At 41.1% G+C, this 9,191-nt stretch overlaps 1 non-coding gene and 1 pseudogene across 1 annotated transcript; both read right to left on the bottom strand.

The window, feature by feature from the left end:
* On the bottom strand, window positions 1–119 carry LOC114674485 (5S ribosomal RNA; annotated as a pseudogene).
* A 3,052-nt stretch (window positions 120–3,171) lies between these two features.
* Window positions 3,172–3,274, bottom strand: LOC114674518 (small nucleolar RNA U13). The gene has a single exon (XR_003725668.1). It is a non-coding gene; the product is annotated as a small nucleolar RNA U13 (small nucleolar RNA).
* Window positions 3,275–9,191: the final 5,917 nt, after the last annotated feature.

The raw sequence follows: 9,191 nt of genomic DNA, 5'->3' as shown, positions 1-9,191 counted from the left end.
AGCCTACAGCACCTGGTATTCCCAGGCAGTCTTCCATCCAAGTACTAACCAGGCCCCACCCTGCTTAGCTTCTGAGATCAGATGAGATCCGGCATGTTCTGGGTGGTATAGCCATAGATTGGGGCCATGCCTTTGTACGTTCCCTCCTGCAATGTGTGAGAACTGTAATTTGTCCACTTTCTCACTAATACTTGTTAGTGTCTCTTTAACTCTGGCCATCCTAAGGGGCGTGAAGTGGTATCTCACTTGAGTTTTTTTTGCATTCACATAATGGCCAATAACATTGAGGATCTTTTCATGTGCATATTGGTTATTTGTATATCTTTGGAGAAATGTCTGTTCAAATCCATTGCTCCTTTTACAATTGAGTTTTTATCTTTATTTTTGAGTTGTAAGAGTTCTTTATATGTTCTGGATACAAGTTACTTATCAGATACATGATTTACAGATATTTTCTCCAGTTCTGTGGGTTGTTTGTTCTCTTTCTTTTTACTTATTATTATTTTTGTAGATTTGGAGTCTCTGTTGCCCAGGCTGGTCGAACTTCCGGGCTCAAGCTAATTTTCCTGCCTTGGCCTCCTAAAGTACTGAGATTACAGGCATGTGCCACCACGTCAGCCTTCTCTTTCTTGAAGGTGCCCTTTGAAGCACTAAATATATTAATTTTGATGTTTAATTTATTTTTTCTTTTATTGCTTGTGCTTTTAATGTCAAGTCTAAGAAGCTTTTGCATAATTCAAGGTCACAAAGATTATTCCTATGCTTTCTTCTAAGAGTTTTGTGTGTGTGTGTGTGAGCCGGAGTCTCGCTCTGTCTCCCAGGCTGGAGTGCAGTGGCTCGAGATCGGCTCACTGCAAACTCCACCTCCCAGGTTCACGCCATTCTCCTGCCTCAGTCTCCTGAGTAGCTGGGACTACAGGCGCCCGCCACCACGCCCAGCTAATTTCTTTTTGTATTTTTAGTAGACAGGTTTTCACCACGTTAGCCAGGATGGTCTCGATTTCCTGACCTCATGATCCGCCCGGACTCCCAAAGTGCTGGGATTACAGGCGTGAGCCACTGCACCTGGCATCTTCCCATTGAATTTTCTTGGCATTCCTTTCAAAGATTAACTGCCCATTCAAATGGTACAAAGTTTCAGTTACACAGGATGAATAAGTTGTGGAGATCAAATGTACAACGTAATAACCACAGTCAGTAATACTATACTGAATATTTGAAATTTGTTGAGAGTAAATCTTAAGCATTAACACACACACACGGTAACTATGTTAGATGGATATGTTAGCTTGCTTGATTGTGGCAATCTTTTCACAGCACATATCAAAACAACATGATCAGCTGGATGTGGTGGTTCACGCCTGTAATCCCAGAGCTTTGGAAGGCTGAGGAAGAGGATTGCTTGAAGCCAGGAGTACAAGACCAGCCTGGGCAACACAGCAAGAACCAAGACCTCGTCTCTAATATATATATATATATATATACACACACACACACACACACACATGCATACATACACACACACACACACACACACATTTTTTAATTAGGCAGACATGGTGTTGCATGTATGTAGTCCTAGCTACTTCGGAGGCTGAAGAAGAATTGCTTGAGCCCAGGAATTTGAGGCTGCAGTGAGTTATGATTGCATTACTGCACTCCAGTCTGGGTGAGAGTGAGACTCTGTCTCAAAAAAAAAAAAAAAAAAAAAAAAAAATCAAAAAAGACACGACATACACTTTTTTTTTTTTTTTTTTTTTGAGACAGAGTCTGGCTTTGTCGCCCAGGCTGGAGTGCAGTGGCGTGATCTTGGCTCACTGCAAGCTTCACCTCCTGGGTTCATGCCATTCTCCTGCCTCAGCCTCCTGAGTAGCTGGGACTACGAGTAGCTGGGACCATAGGCGCCCGCCTCCACACCCGGCTAATTTTTTGTATTTTTACTAGAGATGGGGTTTCACTGTGTTAGCCAGGATGGTCCCCATCTCTTGATCTCGTGATCCACCTGCCTCGGCCTCCCAAAGTGCTGGGATTACAGGCGGGAGCCACTGCGCCCGGCCATCCACTTTTAAATATATACAATTTTTATTTGTCAATTATACCTCAGTAAGGCTGGAAGAAAAATCAACCAACCATAAATGTGAAGGGTTTATTTCTAAACTCTTATTTCTGTTCCATTAATCCATCTGTTTATATCAATTCCCACACCATACTGTCTTGATTACTGTGTCTTTGCAGTAAGTTTTGAAATCAGGAAGTGTGACTACTCCAACTTTGTTCTTTTAAAAAAATTGTTTTGTCTATTTCTGAGTCCCTTGTATTTCCATGTGAATTTTAGGATACAATGGTCAATTTCTGCAAAGAAGCCAGCTGGGAATACGATGGATATTTGTATATTGCTGTAATATTCAGCAACCTTGCTAAGCTTGTTTATTAGTTCTCTAGTAATAATGTTTTCTGTTTTTTTAGTACATTCCTTAAGATTTTCTATATACAAGATCATATCATCTGAAACAGAGATATTTTTACTTCCTTTTCCCATCTGCATGTCTTTTTTTCTTTTCCTTGCCTTATTGTCCTGGGCAGAACTTTCAAAATAATGTTGAATAAAGGTAGCAGGATTGAACATCTTTGTCTTGTTCTTGACTTAGGAGAAAATATTCAGTCTTTCACCATTAAGGATGGTTATTTGTTGTGGATTTTACATAGATGTCTTTTATCAGGTTGAGGAAATTGTCTTCTAATTCTAGTTGTTGAATTTTTTTTCTATTTTTTAATCATGAAAGGGTACTGGATTTTGTGAATTATTTTTCTGCGTCTGTTGAGGTAATCATGTGTGTTTTCTATTCTATTAATATCACATTGATTAATTCTCATACATCGATCAACCTTGCATTTCTTGAATAAATCCAGCTTGGCTGTGATGTATAGTCCTTTTCATATGCTGCTGGATTCAGTTTGCTGGCATTTTGTTTGAGCCTATAGCCAAGGAATGTTGGACAGCAGTTGTTTTGCAATGTCTTTGTCTACTTTTGGTATCAGGGTAATATTGACCTCATAAAACAAGTGGGGGAGCACTTCCTGTTTCTTTTTTTTAGAGGAGTTTGTGAATAGGTGTTAACTTTTTCTCCAGTGAAGCCACAGATTTTCTTTAAGGGAAGCTGCTTTTTTTCATGTCAGATGGGTAATGTGCCCACGTGGTAACAAGGTTCAAGGGGTCACATCTCACATATATGTGTGAACACCCAATCATCATGCTTATGAACTACAAAAGGTTCAAGGGATATCCCGGCCCGCGGGATAGTCAGTGTAGGCCCTGGAGGAGGGGGTGGGAATTTGGGGAACAAGAGACACGAGAAATGGAGACAAGACAGTGCTCTGATCAAGTCTCGTTTAATGGTGGTAATGCAATGCCTTATATACATTTGGAGGGGAAGGAGTTGGGCTAAGGCGGAAATGATCTCATTGCGGAAGGCGTGGCCAGATAGGCTTCGGTTTCTCTGGTCGGACGTCATGTTGCGCCTGCGCTGTCAGGTAGTCTTTTCGCGGGCACGGGAAAAATGAATGAAGAAGAAGCAGGAAGAACGCCATCTTTTAATGGTGGTACTAATACAGGGAAGAAGGTAAATCTAGGGAGAAGGTGTGGGGTGGAAATGAATATAGCTCAGGCGTTTAATCTTTAATTATTATTCGCTATGGCCGGGGCGTGCAGCTCCGGACAGGTCCCCCTTTTTATATTTTTATGACAAGAAAACCCCTCGGGAACTGCGCCTGTCTTAGGTTGGGTCAACTCACCCCCACCTTCTAGACCCGTCATGGGATAAGGCAGCAGCAAGGGCGGCCCTCCTGTCTTAGGCTCCGATGGAGATAGTGTCCTCTTACCCGTCATTGACTGTCCAGTTCAGCACACAGGGGAGGTGGTCTTATTAAGGTAAATAAGACTCACCGTTTTCAGTCATCTCAAGGCGATGATAATGAACCTGTATAGGTTTGGCCTGGAAGGCCTCGATTTGTTGTCTGACAAATGCCATAAGCTTATTAAGGATTATAGGCCCGAGAGTGAGGAAGAGTAGAAGAGTGAGTAAAGGACCAAGAAATGGCAGGAGATAGGGGAGAAGTCCATCGAGTCCAGTCCATAGTGGATTGGCGGCCAGGCCTTTTCTGCGCTCTTCTAGTTCTTCTTGCAAAGTTTTTATCTTATCTCTGACGATTCCGGATTTGTTGGCGTAAAAACAGCACTTTTCCTGTAAAGCCAAACATATCCCTCCCTGTTCTGCCGTTAACAAATCTAGACCTCTTCTATTTTGGAGAACTACTTCAGCTAACGAGTCTACTTGGTCTTGTAAATCTTGTATAGTACTGGATAAGGTCCGTACATCTGAAATTAATTGGTTGGATAATTTAGTATATTGGGTTAGTGAGACTCCTAGGCCTGTGGCTCCTGTAGTAAAAGCAGTGGTGATTCCTAGTCCAGCCAACAAGGGAATAAATTGTATGGCTCGTTTCGGTCTATAAATAAAATGTTCAATAGCGGGGATGGGGATAGGTTCATCTCCAGGGAAGATATCAATGTCGGGGAGAAGAGTGGCCAGGACACAAAGCCCTGTCCAATTTGTAGGTAGATACGTATATGCCATGTTGTTTCCACAAACGAAAACCGAGCCATTTATAGCACACAAAGCACCAACAAAGGGTTGGTGGCATTGATTATGGAAGTACAGTTGCCAAACACAACATAGCCTAAATCAATTTCTTTAGTGTTATTATATGATGGTGAAAAGAGGCAAGAGGAATTAGAAAACGTCATCGGTTGAACTAAGTGGGGGGGGGGTAATAGGACAGGAATTATTTACTAAGGATTCATTTGAGTAATTGACATAGGGCAATGAAAGGTTAGGTATGGCTAGAGGAATAGGGGGGCCCATTTTAAGACAAAGCCAACAATCGTGGGCCAGGCTTGTATTGGACATTTGAAGTAAATTGTAAGTAGCATTGAGGATATCAAAGGTTTGGGCATCGAGCCTAAAATTATCTCTAAGCTCAGGCAGGGCTAAAGGGTGATATTGAAGTTCAGGATATGGAGCTTTATGAATTTCTTCTAATTTTTTCTGGACGGTTTTAATTCTTGCAATATCTAATGGGCCTCCTCCATCAGAAATGTGAATGGGGGCGGTAGTGCTCCAACAAACGGGCTTTCCTTTTTGGCCGTTACAAGGAGATTGTACAAGTTTATTAGTGGATCCTAATACTTGTACGTCATTGATGCCTCCAGTTTGTGTTTTTAGTAACGTGGCCGTATAATATGTTCTATTGCCTGATTTGCATTGTTGATAGGAGGTATAACAGGAACTATGTACAGAAGATTGGAAAGAGCTACAAGGGCATTCTAGGAGTGGCCCGCTAGGTGAGGTATCTCTTGGGGTAGACTTACATTTCCATAACTGGTTTGGCATTAGGTAAGCTGTCTTGCCCGTGCAGGTCACCTGGGTGATTCTATCTGACGGAGGTTCAGATATTTGTCCCCCTCTGCAGTCACAAGGCTGGCCGTATTGTTTTCGTAATAATTCTTTTGCCTTACGAGGGTCACCAAAACCTGCATAGACTGTCACTATGTTATATAGAACGATTATTCTCCAAAGGAATTTCATGTTAGGCTTCATTTTCTGAAAAACAAGAAGAAAAGAACTTCTCAGGGAGATTTATCTTCCCTGGACTGACAATGGTTATGATTTATTTGTCTTACCAAGCTTTCAGGCAGCCATCTGGCTGCATCATTTTTTTGTGAGAAGATGCATACTGAGCCTCTTCCCCAAATTAAAACTGGATCGGGGCCATGCCATGAACTATCAAGTGGATCTTTCCATTTTACCATTGCAAACTGTTTTTGAGATTCAGGATGCCAGAAACAGTCGGCAGCCGATTTTCCATGACTGTCCAAATTTAAAAAATTAAGGATAAACAGGGCATGATTGAGTATGTTTCTGGGGGTACCCTTCACGGGGTACCAGCTCCCCCCTTTTAATTTTGTGATAATAGTTTTTAATGACAGATGAGCTCTTTCTACTATACCTTGTCCTTGGGGATTATAGGGAATGCCTGTGGTATGTTTAATTTGTAGGGTATTACAAAATTGTAAGAAGGTTTTGGCTATATAACCGGGGCCATTATCTGTTTTGATTTGTTTGGGTATTCCTAAAATAGAAAAGCAGTGTAATAAATGAGCTATGACATGTTTGGTGGCCTCTCCTGTTTGGAGAGTTGCACTGATGAATCCACTGTAGGTGTCTATGCATACATGGATATATTTTACTTGACCGAATTCTAAGTGGTGAGTAACGTCTATTTGCCAAATTTCGTTGGGGATGAGTCCTCGGGGGTTAACTCCTAGATGGGGAACAGGTAAATATGTTATGCAGTTGGCGCATTGTTTAACTATTTGTCGAGCTTGTTCTCTGGTAAGTTTAAACATAAGTCTTAAGGTTTGGGCGTTTAAATGATGTAAGGCATGTGCTTTTTGCGCTTGTTGCAAATTGTCTGTAGTGACTGTGGCTATGGTTTTTGTTGCCGTGTCAGCTGTTGCGTTACCTTGTGTTAGAGGTCCCGGTAATCCTGAATGTGCTCTAATATGCCCAAGAAAAAAGGGAGTAGTCCTTTTTCGGATAAGTTGTTGACATTGTAAAAATAGGTTAGCTGTGTCTGAAATATGTTTAATTTGAGACACGGTCTCTAAGAGGGGTATTGAATGAGCCAGTTAGGCGCTGTCTGTATAAATGTTAAGTGGCTGACAAGGAAAAGCTGATAGTGCTGCAATTATAGCTTGCAATTCGACCAGCTGAGCTGATGTATAAGTGGTCTGGAATTTAACGACTACATTATTGTAAGTGTAAGCGGCAAGTCCTGTGGAAGATCCATCAGTGAAAATTAGTAATGCGTCATTGAGAGGTTCTTTACTGGTAATATGGGGAAATACAAACGCATGAAGTTTACAAAATTGAATAAGTTTGTTAGGTGGGTAATGGTTGTCAATCGTGCCAGTATAAGAAGCGCAAGCAATTGGCCAGGCTTCCGTATTTTGTAACAGCCAATGGATGCGTGATTGAGTGTAGGGCTGTATAATGGTAGAGGGTTCTATTCCAAAGTATTTTCTACTGTTTTCTCTTCCCAAGATAATTAGATCAGCTATGGCATCATAATAAGGCAACAAAACCTTTTTAGGGGAGGAGGGCAGGTGTACCCACATAATGGGATTGTTCTGCCAAAATAGGCCAGTAGGGGTTATTGTTGTGTTAAAAATAAGGAATATTAATGGCTGAGAATAATCAATACCGGTAACAAATTGTGTTGCAATGGCATGTTCTACCTGTTGGAGTGTTATTAATGCTTCTTTAGTAATGGACCTGGGGGATTTTGGATTAGAGTCTCCTTTTAATATATCGAAAAGAGGTTTTAACTCTCCTGTGGTGAGCTTTAAGTACGGTCGAAGCCAATTTATGTCTCCCAGTAATTTTTGGAAATCATTTAAAGTTTTTAAATGATCACGACGTATAACGGCCTTTTGATTAATGATTTTGGGTCCATTAATCTGGAAACCAAGATAAGTATATGGATCTTGTAATTGTACTTTTTCTGGGGCTATTTGTAGTCCGGCTGCTGTTAACTCTTGTTTGAGTTGGGCGAAGCACTGTAAGACTTGTTTGCCAATTTCTCCTGCTATTAAAATATCATCCATATAATGTATAATATACATTTGTGCCCATGTTTTTCTGACTGGCTCTATAGCGGCAGCTACATATTTTTGACACAAGGTAGGACTATTGGCCATACCCTGAGGTAAGACTTTCCATTGATAGTGCTTCATTGGTTGTTTAAAATTTGTAGATGGAAGACTAAAGGCAAATCTTTTCTGGTCAGCAGGGTGAAGGGGAATTGTAAAAAAGCAATCTTTAAGGTCAATAATGATTTTAAAATATTTTTGAGGAATTGCAACCGGTGAAGGCAATCCTGGTTGTAAGGCACCCATAAGGATCATAGTGATATTTACTGCTCTTAAATCTTGTAAGAGTCTCCATTTACCAGACTTCTTTTTAATAACAAAAATAGGTGTATTCCAAGGGGAATTACTTTCCTCAATATGTCCTGCTGCTAGTTGTTCCTGCACTAACTGTTGGGCAGCACTTAGTTTATCATTGAGTAAAGGCCACTGATCAACCCAAACGGGCTCATCTGACTTCCAAGTAATGGGGTCAGCGCACCTTTGGGGTGCAGGTATGTCAGTGGCCTGAGCTAAAAATTTCCAAACCCCTTTTTATCAAGTTGTCCTGAAACGAGTATAGGCTGTGGGATACCGTTCTCTCCTTTTCCAAGACCTTTACCAGGGGTGTATCCTTGAGTTAACATTTGTGCAGTAACTATATCATTTGGACTACACATTATAATTTTCATTTGAGAGAGTAGATCTCGCCCCCAAAGGTTAACAGGTAGGTAAGGGATGACAAATGGCTTAATGAGGCCTGAATTGTTTTCTTTATCTGTCCATGTTAGATATTTAGAACTTTGTTTAGGATTACTGCTTTGTCCAATTCCTCTCAAGTGAGTTAAAGTTTCTGTGGTAGACCAATGAGAGGGCCAATCTTCCTGTTTAATGATAGTTACATCAGCCCCTGTGTCTATTAGTCCAGTGAATGCCTTCCCGTCTAACCATAAGGTTAGAGAGGGTTTTTGATTTGTAATTGGTTGCACCCAATATATATCTGATGATCCGAAACCTTTTATATTTCTATTAGAGTATTGGATATTATTATCTGTTTTAACCAAAGGTAGCAGGAGTAACTGAGCTATTCTAACTCCTTGAGGGACAGTAATAATACTATCAATAGCTCTGGCCATAATTTTAATTTCTCCTTCATAATCATTATCGATAACTCCAGGGAGGACTTGTAAGCCTCTCATGGTGACACTACTTCTTCCTAAAAGTAGCCCAAAAGTGTTAGGTGGTAAGGGTCCATATATTCTGGTATTTAAGGTTTGCGGTCCCATTTCAGGTGTTAGTATTGTGTGGGAGGTGGAACTGAGGTCCAATCCTGCACTTCCTGGGGTTGCTCTACTAAGTTTTGAAATGGATTGCTGTTGCTGGCTGGAACAAAGCTGACTGCCCCATATGCTTGTTTCGGGGCCTGAGGCTGGCCCCTCATCCC

The sequence above is a fragment of the Macaca mulatta genome, chromosome 20, assembly GCF_049350105.2.
Source record: "Macaca mulatta isolate MMU2019108-1 chromosome 20, T2T-MMU8v2.0, whole genome shotgun sequence".
NCBI lineage: Eukaryota > Metazoa > Chordata > Mammalia > Primates > Cercopithecidae > Macaca > Macaca mulatta.
Note: the sequence above shows the minus strand (reverse complement) of the source record. Positions and strands in the feature narration are given on the sequence as shown.